This window comes from Notolepis coatsorum (assembly GCF_963971535.1).
Source record: "Notolepis coatsorum genome assembly, chromosome: 2".
NCBI lineage: Eukaryota > Metazoa > Chordata > Actinopteri > Aulopiformes > Paralepididae > Notolepis > Notolepis coatsorum.
This window is the reverse complement of record NC_140166.1, coordinates 52,781,246-52,801,264: the sequence shown is the minus strand read 5'-3', so window position 1 is coordinate 52,801,264 and position 20,019 is coordinate 52,781,246. Positions and strand designations below refer to the sequence as shown.

General features: G+C 47.5%; 1 protein-coding gene across 1 annotated transcript in view; it reads right to left on the bottom strand.

Annotated features, from left to right (window-relative positions):
* Positions 1-20,019, bottom strand: part of nelfb (negative elongation factor complex member B) — a 75,248-nt gene that overhangs the window by 18,962 nt on the left and 36,267 nt on the right. The window lies entirely within an intron of this gene.

Below are 20,019 nucleotides of genomic sequence, written 5' to 3'. Positions count from 1 at the left end.
CTCCCCACACTTTATATTTATGGATGAAGGATTGCACTACAACTCGTACACCTTACTGTAAATTGTACCTAAAATTGTACCTCATCCCATTTCTGCTTTGCACTAGATAGTACTGTACATTAGTACACTGCATAGTATTGTGTATTGTATATTATATGGTAACTCAGAACATTGTACATATGTCTATACCGAACACTGTGACCTCATTTTCTTCTTCTAAATTCATGCTATATTATGTTATATGTTATTTGATACTATCTTGTCTAGCACAGTCTCTGGAGCGTAACAGTAAGAAGCATTTTGTATGAAAGTATTCTGTACTTCTGTATGACAACTATTAAAGAACTTGAACTATAGTGACCACACTGACCTCCTCTCTTACAGCAGTCATATAGTGACCACACTGACCTCCTCTCTTACAGCAGTCATATAGTGACCACACTGACCTCCTCTCTTACAGCAGTCATATAGTGACCACACTGACCTCCTCTCTTACAGCAGTCATATAGTGAACACACTGACCTCCTCCTCTCTTACAGCAGTCATATAGTGAACACACTGACCTCCTCTCTTACAGCAGTCATATAGTGACCACACTGACCTCCTCTCTTACAGCAGTCATATAGTGACCACACTGACCCCCTCTCTTACAGCAGTCATATAGTGACCACACTGACCTCCTCTCTTACAGCAGTCATATAGTGACCACACTGACCCCCTCTCTTACAGCAGTCATATAGTGACCACACTGACCCCCTCTCTTACAGCAGTCATATAGTGACCACACTGACCTCCTCTCTTACAGCAGTCATATAGTGAACACACTGACCTCCTCTCTTACAGCAGTCATATAGTGACCACACTGACCTCCTCCACCTCTCTTACAGCAGTCATATAGTGACCACACTGACCTCCTCCACCTCTCTTACAGCAGTCATATCCTCCACCTCTCTTACAGCAGTCATATAGTGACCACACTGACCTCCTCCACCTCTCTTACAGCAGTCATATAGTGACCACACTGACCTCCTCCACCTGTCTTACAGCAGTCATATAGTGACCACACTGACCTCCTCTCTTACAGCAGTCATATAGTGACCACACTGACCTCCTCTCTTACAGCAGTCATATAGTGACCACACTGACCTCCTCTCTTACAGCAGTCATATAGTGACCACACTGACCCCCTCTCTTACAGCAGTCATATAGTGACCACACTGACCTCCTCTCTTACAGCAGTCATATAGTGACCACACTGACCTCCTCTCTTACAGCAGTCATATAGTGACCACACTGACCTCCTCTCTTACAGCAGTCATATAGTGACCACACTGACCTCCTCTCTTACAGCAGTCATATAGTGACCACACTGACCTCCTCTCTTACAGCAGTCATATAGTGACCACACTGACCTCCTCTCTTACAGCAGTCATATAGTGACCACACTGACCCCCTCCACCTCTCTTACAGCAGTCATATAGTGACCACACTGACCTCCTCTCTTACAGCAGTCATATAGTGACCACACTGACCTCCTCTCTTACAGCAGTCATATAGTGACCACACTGACCCCCTCCACCTCTCTTACAGCAGTCATATAGTGACCACACTGACCTCCTCTCTTACAGCAGTCATATAGTGACCACACTGACCTCTCTTACAGCAGTCATATAGTGACCACACTGACCTCCTCCACCTCTCTTACAGAAGTCATATAGTGACCGCACTGACCTCCTCTCTTACAGCAGTCATATAGTGACCACACTGACCTCCTCTCTTACAGCAGTCATATAGTGACCACACTGACCTCCTCTCTTACAGCAGTCATATAGTGACCACACTGACCTCCTCTCTTACAGCAGTCATATAGTGACCACACTGACCTCTCTTACAGCAGTCATATAGTGACCACACTGACCTCCTCCTCTCTTACAGCAGTCATATAGTGACCACACTGACCTCCTCTCTTACAGCAGTCATATAGTGACCACACTGACCTCCTCTCTTACAGCAGTCATATAGTGACCACACTGACCCCCTCTCTTACAGCAGTCATATAGTGACCACACTGACCTCTCTTACAGCAGTCATATAGTGACCACACTGACCTCCTCTCTTACAGCAGTCATATAGTGACCACACTGACCACCTCTCTTACAGCAGTCATATAGTGACCACACTGACCTCCTCCTCTCTTACAGCAGTCATATAGTGACCACACTGACCTCCTCTCTTACAGCAGTCATATAGTGACCACACTGACCTCCTCTCTTACAGCAGTCATATAGTGACCACACTGACCTCTCTTACAGCAGTCATATAGTGACCACACTGACCTCCTCTCTTACAGCAGTCATATAGTGACCACACTGACCTCCTCTCTTACAGCAGTCATATAGTGACCACACTGACCCCCTCTCTTACAGCAGTCATATAGTGACCACACTGACCTCCTCCACCTCTCTTACAGCAGTCATATAGTGACCACACTGACCTGCTCCTCTCTTACAGCAGTCATATAGTGACCACACTGACCTCCTCTCTTACAGCAGTCATATAGTGACCACACTGACCCCCTCTCTTACAGCAGTCATATAGTGACCACACTGACCTCCCCTCTTACAGCAGTCATATAGTGACCACACTGACCTCCCTTACAGCAGTCATATAGTGACCACACTGACCTCCTCTCTTACAGCAGTCATATAGTGACCACACTGACCTCCTCTCTTACAGCAGTCATATAGTGACCACACTGACCTCCTCCACCTCTCTTACAGCAGTCATATAGTGACCACACTGACCTCCTCCACCTCTCTTACAGCAGTCATATAGTGACCACACTGACCTCCTCTTACAGCAGTCATATAGTGACCACACTGACCTACTCTCTTACAGCAGTCATATAGTGACCACACTGACCTCCTCTCTTACAGCAGTCATATAGTGACCACACTGACGTCCTCTCTTACAGCAGTCATATAATGACCACACTGACCCCCTCTCTTACAGCAGTCATATAGTGACCACACTGACCTCCTCTCTTACAGCAGTCATATAGTGACCACACTGACGTCCTCTCTTACAGCAGTCATATAGTGACCACACTGACCTCCTCTCTTACAGCAGTCATATAGTGAACATACTGACCCCCTCTCTTACAGCAGTCATATAGTGACCACACTGACCTTCTCTCTTACAGCAGTCATATAGTGACCACACTGACCTCTCTTACAGCAGTCATGTAGTGACCACACTGACCTCCTCTCTTACAGCAGTCATATAGTGACCACACTGACCTCCTCTCTTACAGCAGTCATATAGTGACCACACTGACCCCCTCCACCTCTCTTACAGCAGTCATATAGTGACCACACTGACCCCCTCCACCTCTCTTACAGCAGTCATATAGTGACCACACTGACCTCCTCCTCTCTTACAGCAGTCATATAGTGACCACACTGACCCCCTCCACCTCTCTTACAGCAGTCATATAGTGACCACACTGACCCCCTCCACCTCTCTTACAGCAGTCATATAGTGACCACACTGACCTCCTCTCTTACAGCAGTCATATAGTGACCACACTGACCTCTCTTACAGCAGTCATATAGTGACCACACTGACCTCCTCTCTTACAGCAGTCATATAGTGACCACACTGACCTCCTCTCTTACAGCAGTCATATAGTGACCACACTGACCTCCTCCTCTCTTACAGCAGTCATATAGTGACCACACTGACCTCCTCTCTTACAGCAGTCATATAGTGACCACACTGACCTCCTCTCTTACAGCAGTCATATAGTGACCACACTGACCTCCTCCACCTCTCTTACAGCAGTCATATAGTGACCACACTGACCTCCTCTCTTACAGCAGTCATATAGTGAACACACTGACCTCTCTTACAGCAGTCATATAGTGACCACACTGACCCCCTCTCTTACAGCAGTCATATAGTGACCACACTGACCTCCTCTCTTACAGCAGTCATATAGTGAACACACTGACCTCCTCTCTTACAGCAGTCATATAGTGACCACACTGACCTCTCTTACAGCAGTCATATAGTGACCACACTGACCTCCTCTCTTACAGCAGTCATATAGTGACCACACTGACCTCCTCTCTTACAGCAGTCATATAGTGACCACACTGACCTCCTCCCTTACAGCAGTCATATAGTGAACACACTGACCTCCTCTCTTACAGCAGTCATATAGTGAACACACTGACCTCCTCTCTTACAGCAGTCATATAGTGAACACACTGACCTCCTCTCTTACAGCAGTCATATAGTGACCACACTGACCTCCTCTCTTACAGCAGTCATATAGTGAACACACTGACCTCCTCTCTTACAGCAGTCATATAGTGACCACACTGACCTCTCTTACAGCAGTCATATAGTGACCACACTGACCTCCTCTCTTACAGCAGTCATATAGTGACCACACTGACCTCTCTTACAGCAGTCATATAGTGACCACACTGACCTCCTCTCTTACAGCAGTCATATAGTGAACACACTGACCTCCTCTCTTACAGCAGTCATATAGTGAACACACTGACCTCCTCTCTTACAGCAGTCATATAGTGAACACACTGACCTCCTCTCTTACAGCAGTCATATAGTGACCACACTGACCCCCTCTCTTACAGCAGTCATATAGTGACCACACTGACCTCCTCTCTTACAGCAGTCATATAGTGAACACACTGACCTCCTCCTCTCTTACAGCAGTCATATAGTGACCACACTGACCTCTCTTACAGCAGTCATATAGTGACCACACTGACCTCCTCTCTTACAGCAGTCATATAGTGACCACACTGACCTCTCTTACAGCAGTCATATAGTGACCACACTGACCTCCTCCCTTACAGCAGTCATATAGTGACCACACTGACCTCCTCTCTTACAGCAGTCATATAGTGACCACACTGACCTCTCTTACAGCAGTCATATAGTGACCACACTGACCTCCTCTCTTACAGCAGTCATATAGTGACCACACTGACCTCTCTTACAGCAGTCATATAGTGACCACACTGACCTCCTCCTCTCTTACAGCAGTCATATAGTGACCACACTGACCTCCTCTCTTACAGCAGTCATATAGTGACCACACTGACCTCCTCTCTTACAGCAGTCATATAGTGACCACACTGACCTCCTCCACCTCTCTTACAGCAGTCATATAGTGACCACACTGACCTCCTCTCTTACAGCAGTCATATAGTGACCACACTGACCTCTCTTACAGCAGTCATATAGTGACCACACTGACCTCCTCCTCTCTTACCGCAGTCATATAGTGACCACACTGACCTCCTCTCTTACAGCAGTCATATAGTGACCACACTGACCTCCTCTCTTACAGCAGTCATATAGTGACCACACTGACCTCCTCCACCTCTCTTACAGCAGTCATATAGTGACCACACTGACCTCCTCTCTTACAGCAGTCATATAGTGAACACACTGACCTCTCTTACAGCAGTCATATAGTGACCACACTGACCCCCTCTCTTACAGCAGTCATATAGTGACCACACTGACCTCCTCTCTTACAGCAGTCATATAGTGAACACACTGACCTCCTCTCTTACAGCAGTCATATAGTGACCACACTGACCTCTCTTACAGCAGTCATATAGTGACCACACTGACCTCCTCTCTTACAGCAGTCATATAGTGACCACACTGACCTCCTCTCTTACAGCAGTCATATAGTGACCACACTGACCTCCTCCCTTACAGCAGTCATATAGTGAACACACTGACCTCCTCTCTTACAGCAGTCATATAGTGAACACACTGACCTCCTCTCTTACAGCAGTCATATAGTGAACACACTGACCTCCTCTCTTACAGCAGTCATATAGTGACCACACTGACCTCCTCTCTTACAGCAGTCATATAGTGAACACACTGACCTCCTCTCTTACAGCAGTCATATAGTGACAACACTGACCTCTCTTACAGCAGTCATATAGTGACCACACTGACCTCCTCTCTTACAGCAGTCATATAGTGACCACACTGACCTCTCTTACAGCAGTCATATAGTGACCACACTGACCTCCTCTCTTACAGCAGTCATATAGTGAACACACTGACCTCCTCTCTTACAGCAGTCATATAGTGAACACACTGACCTCCTCTCTTACAGCAGTCATATAGTGAACACACTGACCTCCTCTCTTACAGCAGTCATATAGTGACCACACTGACCCCCTCTCTTACAGCAGTCATATAGTGACCACACTGACCTCCTCTCTTACAGCAGTCATATAGTGAACACACTGACCTCCTCCTCTCTTACAGCAGTCATATAGTGACCACACTGACCTCTCTTACAGCAGTCATATAGTGACCACACTGACCTCCTCTCTTACAGCAGTCATATAGTGACCACACTGACCTCTCTTACAGCAGTCATATAGTGACCACACTGACCTCCTCCCTTACAGCAGTCATATAGTGACCACACTGACCTCTCTTACAGCAGTCATATAGTGACCACACTGACCCCCTCTCTTACAGCAGTTATATAGTGACCACACTGACCCCCTCTCTTACAGCAGTCATATAGTGACCACACTGACCCCCTCTCTTACAGCAGTCATATAGTGACCACACTGACCTCCTGTCTTACAGCAGTCATATAGTGACCACACTGACCTCCTCTCTTACAGCAGTCATATAGTGACCACACTGACCTCCTCTCTTACAGCAGTCATATAGTGACCACACTGACCTCCTCTCTTACAGCAGTCATATAGTGACCACACTGACCTCCTCTCTTACAGCAGTCATATAGTGACCACACTGACCTCCTCCTCTCTTACAGCAGTCATATAGTGACCACACTGACCTCCTCTCTTACAGCAGTCATATAGTGACCACACTGACCTCCTCTCTTACAGCAGTCATATAGTGACCACACTGACCCCCTCTCTTACAGCAGTCATATAGTGACCACACTGACCTCCTCTCTTACAGCAGTCATATAGTGACCACACTGACCACCTCTCTTACAGCAGTCATATAGTGACCACACTGACCTCCTCCTCTCTTACAGCAGTCATATAGTGACCACACTGACCTCCTCTCTTACAGCAGTCATATAGTGACCACACTGACCTCCTCTCTTACAGCAGTCATATAGTGACCACACTGACCTCCTCCACCTCTCTTACAGAAGTCATATAGTGACCACACTGACCTCCTCTCTTACAGCAGTCATATAGTGACCACACTGACCTCCTCTCTTACAGCAGTCATATAGTGACCACACTGACCTCTCTTACAGCAGTCATATAGTGACCACACTGACCTCCTCTCTTACAGAAGTCATATAGTGACCACACTGACCTCTCTTACAGCAGTCATATAGTGACCACACTGACCTCCTCCTCTCTTACAGCAGTCATATAGTGACCACACTGACCTCCTCTCTTACAGCAGTCATATAGTGACCACACTGACCTCCTCTCTTACAGCAGTCATATAGTGACCACACTGACCCCCTCTCTTACAGCAGTCATATAGTGACCACACTGACCTCCTCTCTTACAGCAGTCATATAGTGACCACACTGACCTCCTCTCTTACAGCAGTCATATAGTGACCACACTGACCACCTCTCTTACAGCAGTCATATAGTGACCACACTGACCTCCTCCTCTCTTACAGCAGTCATATAGTGACCACACTGACCTCCTCTCTTACAGCAGTCATATAGTGACCACACTGACCTCCTCTCTTACAGCAGTCATATAGTGACCACACTGACCTCTCTTACAGCAGTCATATAGTGACCACACTGACCTCCTCTCTTACAGCAGTCATATAGTGACCACACTGACCTCCTCTCTTACAGCAGTCATATAGTGACCACACTGACCCCCTCTCTTACAGCAGTCATATAGTGACCACACTGACCTCCTCCACCTCTCTTACAGCAGTCATATAGTGACCACACTGACCTCCTCTCTTACAGCAGTCATATAGTGACCACACTGACCTCCTCTCTTACAGCAGTCATATAGTGACCACACTGACCTCCTCTCTTACAGCAGTCATATAGTGACCACACTGACCTCCTCTCTTACAGCAGTCATATAGTGACCACACTGACCTCCTCCACCTCTCTTACAGCAGTCATATAGTGACCACACTGACCTCCTCCACCTCTCTTAAAGCAGTCATATAGTGACCACACTGACCTCCTCTCTTACAGCAGTCATATAGTGACCACACTGACCCCCTCTCTTACAGCAGTCATATAGTGACCACACTGACCTCCTCTCTTACAGCAGTCATATAGTGACCACACTGACCGCCTCTCTTACAGCAGTCATATAGTGACCACACTGACCTCCTCTCTTACAGCAGTCATATAGTGACCACACTGACCGCCTCTCTTACAGCAGTCATATAGTGACCACACTGACCTCCTCTCTTACAACAGTCATATAGTGACCACACTGACCCCCTCTCTTACAGCAGTCATATAGTGACCACACTGACCTCCTCCACCTCTCTTACAGCAGTCATATAGTGACCACACTAACCTCCTCTCTTACAGCAGTCATATAGTGACCACACTGACCCCCTCTCTTACAGCAGTCATATAGTGACCACACTGACCTCCTCTCTTACAGCAGTCATATAGTGACCACACTGACATCCTCTCTTACAGCAGTCATATAGTGGCCACACTGACCTCCTCTCTTACAGCAGTCATATAGTGACCACACTGACCTCCTCTCTTACAGCAGTCATATAGTGACCACACTGACCTCCTCCACCTCTCTTACAGCAGTCATATAGTGACCACACTGACCCCCTCTCTTACAGCAGTCATATAGTGAACACACTGACCTCCTCTCTTACAGCAGTCATATAGTGACCACACTGACCTCTCTTACAGCAGTCATATAGTGACCACACTGACCTCCTCTCTTACAGCAGTCATATAGTGACCACACTGACCTCTCTTACAGCAGTCATATAGTGACCACACTGACCCCCTCTCTTACAGCAGTCATATAGTGACCACACTGACCTCCTCTCTTACAGCAGTAATATAGTGACCACACTGACCTCCTCTCATACAGCAGTCATATAGTGACCACACTGACCACCTCTCTTACAGCAGTCATTGAGTGACCACACTGACCTCCTCCTCTCTTACAGCAGTCATATAGTGACCACACTGACCTCCTCTCTTACAGCAGTCATATAGTGACCACACTGACCTCCTCTCTTACAGCAGTCATATAGTGACCACACTGACCTCTCTTACAGCAGTCATAGTGACCACACTGACCTCCTCTCTTACAGCAGTCATATAGTGACCACACTGACCTCCTCTCTTACAGCAGTCATATAGTGACCACACTGACCCCCTCTCTTACAGCAGTCATATAGTGACCACACTGACCTCCTCCACCTCTCTTACAGCAGTCATAACCTCCTCTCTTACAGCAGTCATATAGTGACCACACTGACCTCCTCTCTTAAAGCAGTCATATAGTGACCACACTGACCTCCTCTCTTACAGCAGTCATATAGTGACCACACTGACCTCTCTTACAGCAGTCATATAGTGACCACACTGACCTCCTCCACCTCTCTTACAGCAGTCATATAGTGACCACACTGACCTCCTCCACCTCTCTTACAGCAGTCATATAGTGACCACACTGACCTCCTCTCTTACAGCAGTCATATAGTGACCACACTGACCTCCTCTCTTACAGCAGTCATATAGTGACCACACTGACCTCCTCTCTTACAGCAGTCATATAGTGACCACACTGACCTCCTCTCTTACAGCAGTCATATAGTGACCACACTGACCTCCTCCACCTCTCTTACAGCAGTCATATATTGACCACACTGACCTCCTCCACCTCTCTTACAGCAGTCATATAGTGACCACACTGACCTCCTCTCTTACAGCAGTCATATAGTGACCACACTGACCTCCTCTCTTACAGCAGTCATATAGTGACCACACTGACCTCCTCTCTTACAGCAGTCATATAGTGACCACACTGACCTCCTCTCTTACAGCAGTCATATAGTGACCACACTGACCCCCTCTCTTACAGCAGTCATATAGTGACCACACTGACCTCCTCTCTTACAGCAGTCATATAGTGACCACACTGACCTCCTCTCTTACAGCAGTCATATAGTGACCACACTGACCTCCTCTCTTACAGCAGTCATATAGTGAACACACTGACCCCCTCTCTTACAGCAGTCATATAGTGACCACACTGACCTCCTCTCTTACAGCAGTCATATAGTGACCACACTGACCTCCTCTTACAGCAGTCATATAGTGACCACACTGACCTCCTCTCTTACAGCAGTCATATAGTGACCACACTGACCTCCTCTCTTACAGCAGTCATATAGTGACCACTCTGACCTCCTCCACCTCTCTTACAGCAGTCATATAGTGACCACACTGACCTCCTCTCTTACAGCAGTCATATAGTGACCACACTGACCTCCTCTCTTACAGCAGTCATATAGTGACCACACTGACCTCCTCTTACAGCAGTCATATAGTGACCACACTGACCTCTCTTACAGCAGTCATATAGTGACCACACTGACCTCCTCTCTTACAGCAGTCATATAGTGACCACACTGACCTCCTCCACCTCTCTTACAGCAGTCATATAGTGACCACACTGACCTCCTCCACCTCTCTTACAGCAGTCATATAGTGACCACACTGACCTCCTCTCTTACAGCAGTCATATAGTGACCACACTGACCTCCTCTCTTACAGCAGTCATATAGTGACCACACTGACCTCCTCTCTTACAGCAGTCATATAGTGACCACACTGACCTCCTCTCTTACAGCAGTCATATAGTGACCACACTGACCCCCTCTCTTACAGCAGTCATATAGTGACCACACTGACCTCCTCTCTTACAGCTGTCATATAGTGACCACACTGACCTCCTCTCTTACAGCAGTCATATAGTGACCACACTGACCTCCTCTCTTACAGCAGTCATATAGTGAACACACTGACCCCCTCTCTTACAGCAGTCATATAGTGACCACACTGACCTCCTCTCTTACAGCAGTCATATAGTGACCACACTGACCCCCTCTCTTACAGCAGTCATATAGTGACCACACTGACCTCCTGTCTTACAGCAGTCATATAGTGACCACACTGACCTCCTCTCTTACAGCAGTCATATAGTGACCACACTGACCTCTCTTACAGCAGTCATATAGTGACCACACTGACCTCTCTTACAGCAGTCATATAGTGACCACACTGACCTCCTCTCTTACAGCAGTCATATAGTGACCACGCTGACCGCCTCCTCTCTTACAGCAGTCATATAGTGACCACACTGACCTCTCTTACAGCAGTCATAGTGACCACACTGACCTCCTCTCTTACAGCAGTCATATAGTGACCACACTGACCTCCTCTCTTACAGCAGTCATATAGTGACCACACTGACCCCCTCTCTTACAGCAGTCATATAGTGACCACACTGACCTCCTCCACCTCTCTTACAGCAGTCATAACCTCCTCTCTTACAGCAGTCATATAGTGACCACACTGACCTCCTCTCTTAAAGCAGTCATATAGTGACCACACTGACCTCCTCTCTTACAGCAGTCATATAGTGACCACACTGACCTCTCTTACAGCAGTCATATAGTGACCACACTGACCTCCTCCACCTCTCTTACAGCAGTCATATAGTGACCACACTGACCTCCTCCACCTCTCTTACAGCAGTCATATAGTGACCACACTGACCTCCTCTCTTACAGCAGTCATATAGTGACCACACTGACCCCCTCTCTTACAGCAGTCATATAGTGACCACACTGACCTCCTCTCTTACAGCAGTCATATAGTGACCACACTGACCTCCTATCTTACAGCAGTCATATAGTGACCACACTGACCTCCTCCACCTCTCTTACAGCAGTCATATAGTGACCACACTGACCTCCTCCACCTCTCTTACAGCAGTCATATAGTGACCACACTGACCTCCTCTCTTACAGCAGTCATATAGTGACCACACTGACCTCCTCTCTTACAGCAGTCATATAGTGACCACACTGACCTCCTCTCTTACAGCAGTCATATAGTGACCACACTGACCTCCTCTCTTACAGCAGTCATATAGTGACCACACTGACCTCCTCTCTTACAGCAGTCATATAGTGACCACACTGACCTCCTCCACCTCTCTTACAGCAGTCATATAGTGACCACACTGACCTCCTCCACCTCTCTTACAGCAGTCATATAGTGACCACACTGACCTCCTCTCTTACAGCAGTCATATAGTGACCACACTGACCTCCTCTCTTACAGCAGTCATATAGTGACCACACTGACCTCCTCTCTTACAGCAGTCATATAGTGACCACACTGACCTCCTCTCTTACAGCAGTCATATAGTGACCACACTGACCCCCTCTCTTACAGCAGTCATATAGTGACCACACTGACCTCCTCTCTTACAGCAGTCATATAGTGACCACACTGACCTCCTCTCTTACAGCAGTCATATAGTGACCACACTGACCTCCTCTCTTACAGCAGTCATATAGTGAACACACTGACCCCCTCTCTTACAGCAGTCATATAGTGACCACACTGACCTCCTCTCTTACAGCAGTCATATAGTGACCACACTGACCTCCTCTTACAGCAGTCATATAGTGACCACACTGACCTCCTCTCTTACAGCAGTCATATAGTGACCACACTGACCTCCTCTCTTACAGCAGTCATATAGTGACCACACTGACCTCCTCCACCTCTCTTACAGCAGTCATATAGTGACCACACTGACCTCCTCTCTTACAGCAGTCATATAGTGACCACACTGACCTCCTCTCTTACAGCAGTCATATAGTGACCACACTGACCTCCTCTTACAGCAGTCATATAGTGACCACACTGACCTCTCTTACAGCAGTCATATAGTGACCACACTGACCTCCTCTCTTACAGCAGTCATATAGTGACCACACTGACCTCCTCCACCTCTCTTACAGCAGTCATATAGTGACCACACTGACCTCCTCCACCTCTCTTACAGCAGTCATATAGTGACCACACTGACCTCCTCTCTTACAGCAGTCATATAGTGACCACACTGACCTCCTCTCTTACAGCAGTCATATAGTGACCACACTGACCTCCTCTCTTACAGCAGTCATATAGTGACCACACTGACCTCCTCTCTTACAGCAGTCATATAGTGACCACACTGACCCCCTCTCTTACAGCAGTCATATAGTGACCACACTGACCTCCTCTCTTACAGCAGTCATATAGTGACCACACTGACCTCCTCTCTTACAGCAGTCATAGTGACCACACTGACCTCCTCTCTTACAGCAGTCATATAGTGAACACACTGACCCCCTCTCTTACAGCAGTCATATAGTGACCACACTGACCTCCTCTCTTACAGCAGTCATATAGTGACCACACTGACCCCCTCTCTTACAGCAGTCATATAGTGACCACACTGACCTCCTGTCTTACAGCAGTCATATAGTGACCACACTGACCTCCTCTCTTACAGCAGTCATATAGTGACCACACTGACCTCTCTTACAGCAGTCATATAGTGACCACACTGACCTCTCTTACAGCAGTCATATAGTGACCACACTGACCTCCTCTCTTACAGCAGTCATATAGTGACCACACTGACCTCCTCCTCTCTTACAGCAGCCATATAGTGACCACACTGACCTCCTCTCTTACAGCAGTCATATAGTGACCACACTGACCTCTCTTACAGCAGTCATATAGTGACCACACTGACCCCCTCTCTTACAGCAGTCATATAGTGACCACACTGACCTCTCTTACAGCAGTCATATAGTGACCACACTGACCTTCTCTCTTACAGCAGTCATATAGTGACCACACTGACCACCTGTCTTACAGCAGTCATATAGTGACCACACTGACCTCCTCCTCTCTTACAGCAGTCATATAGTGACCACACTGACCTCCTCTCTTACAGCAGTCATATAGTGACCACACTGACCTCCTCTCTTACAGCAGTCATATAGTGACCACACTGACCTCCTCCACCTCTCTTACAGAAGTCATATAGTGACCACACTGACCTCTCTTACAGCAGTCATATAGTGACCACACTGACCTCCTCTCTTACAGCAGTCATATAGTGACCACACTGACCTCTCTTACAGCAGTCATATAGTGACCACACTGACCTCCTCTCTTACAGCAGTCATATAGTGACCACACTGACCTCCTCTCTTACAGCAGTCATATAGTGACCACACTGACCTCCTCCTCTCTTACAGCAGTCATATAGTGACCACACTGACCTCTCTTACAGCAGTCATATAGTGACCACACTGACCTCTCTTACAGCAGTCATATAGTGACCACACTGACCCCCTCTCTTACAGCAGTCATATAGTGACCACACTGACCTCCTCTCTTACAGCAGTCATATAGTGACCACACTGACCTCCTCTCTTACAGCAGTCATATAGTGACCACACTGACCACCTCTCTTACAGCAGTCATATAGTGACCACACTGACCTCCTCCTCTCTTACAGCAGTCATATAGTGACCACACTGACCTCCTCTCTTACAGCAGTCATATAGTGACCACACTGACCTCCTCTCTTACAGCAGTCATATAGTGACCACACTGACCTCCTCCACCTCTCTTACAGAAGTCATATAGTGACCACACTGACCTCTCTTACAGCAGTCATATAGTGACCACACTGACCTCCTCTCTTACAGCAGTCATATAGTGACCACACTGACCTCTCTTACAGCAGTCATATAGTGACCACACTGACCTCTCTTACAGCAGTCATATAGTGACCACACTGACCTCCTCTCTTACAGCAGTCATAGTGACCACACTGACCTCCTCCTCTCTTACAGCAGTCATATAGTGACCACACTGACCTCTCTTACAGCAGTCATATAGTGACCACACTGACCTCCTCTCTTACAGCAGTCATATAGTGACCACACTGACCCCCTCTCTTACAGCAGTCATATAGTGACCACACTGACCTCCTCTCTTACAGCAGTCATATAGTGACCACACTGACCTCCTCTCTTACAGCAGTCATATAGTGACCACACTGACCACCTCTCTTACAGCAGTCATATAGTGACCACACTGACCTCTCTTACAGCAGTCATATAGTGACCACACTGACCTCCTCTCTTTCAGCAGTCATATAGTGACCACACTGACCCCCTCTCTTACAGCAGTCATATAGTGACCACACTGACCTCCCCCACCTCTCTTACAGCAGTCATAGTGACCACACTGACCTCCTCTCTTACAGCAGTCATATAGTGACCACACTGACCTCCTCTCTTACAGCAGTCATATAGTGACCACACTGACCTCTTCTCTTACAGCAGTCATATAGTGACCACACTGACCTCCTCTCTTACAGCAGTCATATAGTGACCACACTGACCTCCTCCACCTCTCTTACAGCAGTCATATAGTGACCACACTGACCTCCTCCACCTCTCTTACAGCAGTCATATAGTGACCACACTGACCTCTCTTACAGCAGTCATATAGTGACCACACTGACCCCCTCTCTTACAGCAGTCATATAGTGACCACACTGACCTCCTCTCTTACAGCAGTCATATAGTGACCACACTGACCTCCTCTCTTACAGCAGTCATATAATGACCACACTGACCTCCTCTCTTACAGCAGTCATATAGTGACCACACTGACCTCCTCTCTTACAGCAGTCATATAGTGACCACACTGACCTCCTCTCTTACAGCAGTCATATAGTGACCACACTGACCCCCTCTCTTACAGCAGTCATATAGTGACCACACTGACCTCCTCCACCTCTCTTACAGCAGTCATATAGTGACCACACTGACCTCCTCTCTTACAGCAGTCATATAGTGACCACACTGACCTCCTCTCTTACAGCAGTCATATAGTGACCACACTGACCTCCTCTCTTACAGCAGTCATATAGTGACCACACTGACCTCCTCTCTTACAGCAGTCATATAGTGACCACACTGACCTGCTCCACCTCTCTTACAGCAGTCATATAGTGACCACACGGACCTCCTCCACCTCTCTTACAGCAGTCATATAGTGACCACACTGACCTCCTCCACCTCTCTTACAGCAGTCATATAGTGACCACACTGACCCCCTCTCTTACAGCAGTCATATAGTGACCACACTGACCTCCTCTCTTACAGCAGTCATATAGTGACCACACTGACCTCCTTTCTTACAGCAGTCATATAGTGACCACACTGACCTCCTCTCTTACAGCAGTCATATAGTGACCACACTGACCTCCTCTCTTACAGCAGTCATATAGTGACCACACTGACGTCCTCCACCTCTCTTACAGCAGTCATATAGTGACCACACTGACCTCCTCCACCTCTCTTACAGCAGTCATATAGTGACCACACTGACCTCCTCTCTTACAGCAGTCATATAGTGACCACACTGACCTCTCTTACAGCAGTCATATAGTGACCACACTGACCTCCTCTCTTACAGCAGTCATATAGTGACCACACTGACCTCCTCTCTTACAGCAGTCATATAGTGACCACACTGACCCCCTCTCTTACAGCAGTCATATAGTGACCACACTGACCTCCTCTCTTACAGCAGTCATATAGTGACCACACTGACCTCCTCTCTTACAGCAGTCATATAGTGACCACACTGACCTCCTCTCTTACAGCAGTCATATAGTGAACACACTGACCCCCTCTCTTACAGCAGTCATATAGTGACCACACTGACCTCCTCTCTTACAGCAGTCATATAGTGACCACACTGACCTCCTCTCTTACAGCAGTCATATAGTGACCACACTGACCTCCTCTCTTACAGCAGTCATATAGTGACCACACAGACCTCCTCTCTTACAGCAGTCATATAGTGACCACACTGACCCCCTCCACCTCTCTTACAGCAGTCATATAGTGACCACACTGACCCCCTCCACCTCTCTTACAGCAGTCATATAGTGACCACACTGACCTCCTCCTCTCTTACAGCAGTCATATAGTGACCACACTGACCCCCTCCACCTCTCTTACAGCAGTCATATAGTGACCACACTGACCCCCTCCACCTCTCTTACAGCAGTCATATAGTGACCACACTGACCTCTCTTACAGCAGTCATATAGTGACCACACTGACCTCTCTTACAGCAGTCATATAGTGACCACACTGACCTCCTCTCTTACTGCAGTCATATAGTGACCACACTGACCTCTCTTACAGCAGTCATATAGTGACCACACTGACCTCCTCTCTTACAGCAGTCATATAGTGACCACACTGACCTCCTCTCTTACAGCAGTCATATAGTGACCACACTGACCTCCTCTCTTACAGCAGTCATATAGTGACCACACTGACCTCCTCCACCTCTCTTACAGCAGTAATATAGTGACCACACTGACCTCCTCTCTTACAGCAGTCATATAGTGAACACACTGACCTCTCTTACACCAGTCATATAGTGACCACACTGACCCTCTCTTACAGCAGTCATATAGTGACCACACTGACCTCCTCTCTTACAGCAGTCATATAGTGAACACACTGACCTCCTCTCTTACAGCAGTCATATAGTGACCACACTGACCTCTCTCACAGCAGTCATATAGTGACCACACTGACCTCCTCTTACAGCAGTCATATAGTGACCACACTGACCTCTCTTACAGCAGTCATATAGTGACCACACTGACCTCCTCTCTTACAGCAGTCATATAGTGAACACACTGACCTCCTCTCTTACAGCAGTCATATAGTGAACACACTGACCTCCTCTCTTACAGCAGTCATATAGTGAACACACTGACCTCCTCTCTTACAGCAGTCATATAGTGACCACACTGACCTCCTCTCTTACAGCAGTCATATAGTGAACACACTGACCTCCTCTCTTACAGCAGTCATATAGTGACCACACTGACCTCCTCTCTTACAGCAGTCATATAGTGACCACACTGACCTCCTCTCTTACAGCAGTCATATAGTGACCACACTGACCTCCTCTCTTACAGCAGTCATATAGTGACCACTCTGACCTCCTCTCTTACAGCAGTCATATAGTGAACACACTGACCTCCTCTCTTACAGCAGTCATATAGTGACCACACTGACCTCCTCTCTTACAGCAGTCATATAGTGACCACACTGACCTCTCTTACAGCAGTCATAGTGACCACACTGACCTCCTCTCTTACAGCAGTCATATAGTGACCACACTGACCTCCTCTCTTACAGCAGTCATATAGTGACCACACTGACCTCCTCTCTTTCAGCAGTCATATAGTGACCACACTGACCCCCTCTCTTACAGCAGTCATATAGTGACCACACTGACCTCCCCCACCTCTCTTACAGCAGTCATAGTGACCACACTGACCTCCTCTCTTACAGCAGTCATATAGTGACCACACTGACCTCCTCTCTTACAGCAGTCATATAGTGACCACACTGACCTCCTCTCTTACAGCAGTCATATAGTGACCACACTGACCTCCTCTCTTACAGCAGTCATATAGTGACCACACTGACCTCCTCCACCTCTCTTACAGCAGTCATATAGTGACCACACTGACCTCCTCCACCTCTCTTACAGCAGTCATATAGTGACCACACTGACCTCTCTTACAGCAGTCATATAGTGACCACACTGACCCCCTCTCTTACAGCAGTCATATAGTGACCACACTGACCTCCTCTCTTACAGCAGTCATATAGTGACCACACTGACCTCCTCTCTTACAGCAGTCATATAATGACCACACTGACCTCCTCTCTTACAGCAGTCATATAGTGACCACACTGACCTCCTCTCTTACAGCAGTCATATAGTGACCACACTGACCTCCTCTCTTACAGCAGTCATATAGTGACCACACTGACCCCCTCTCTTACAGCAGTCATATAGTGACCACACTGACCTCCTCCACCTCTCTTACAGCAGTCATATAGTGACCACACTGACCTCCTCTCTTACAGCAGTCATATAGTGACCACACTGACCTCCTCTCTTACAGCAGTCATATAGTGACCACACTGACCTCCTCTCTTACAGCAGTCATATAGTGACCACACTGACCTCTCTTACAGCAGTCATATAGTGACCACACTGACCTGCTCCACCTCTCTTACAGCAGTCATATAGTGACCACACGGACCTCCTCCACCTCTCTTACAGCAGTCATATAGTGACCACACTGACCTCCTCCACCTCTCTTACAGCAGTCATATAGTGACCACACTGACCCCCTCTCTTACAGCAGTCATATAGTGACCACACTGACCTCCTCTCTTACAGCAGTCATATAGTGACCACACTGACCTCCTTTCTTACAGCAGTCATATAGTGACCACACTGACCTCCTCTCTTACAGCAGTCATATAGTGACCACACTGACCTCCTCTCTTACAGCAGTCATATAGTGACCACACTGACGTCCTCCACCTCTCTTACAGCAGTCATATAGTGACCACACTGACCTCCTCCACCTCACTTACAGCAGTCATATAGTGACCACACTGACCTCCTCTCTTACAGCAGTCATATAGTGACCACACTGACCTCTCTTACAGCAGTCATATAGTGACCACACTGACCTCCTCTCTTACAGCAGTCATATAGTGACCACACTGACCTCCTCTCTTACAGCAGTCATATAGTGACCACACTGACCCCCTCTCTTACAGCAGTCATATAGTGACCACACTGACCTCCTCTCTTACAGCAGTCATATAGTGACCACACTGACCTCCTCTCTTACAGCAGTCATATAGTGACCACACTGACCTCCTCTCTTACAGCAGTCATATAGTGAACACACTGACCCCCTCTCTTACAGCAGTCATATAGTGACCACACTGACCTCCTCTCTTACAGCAGTC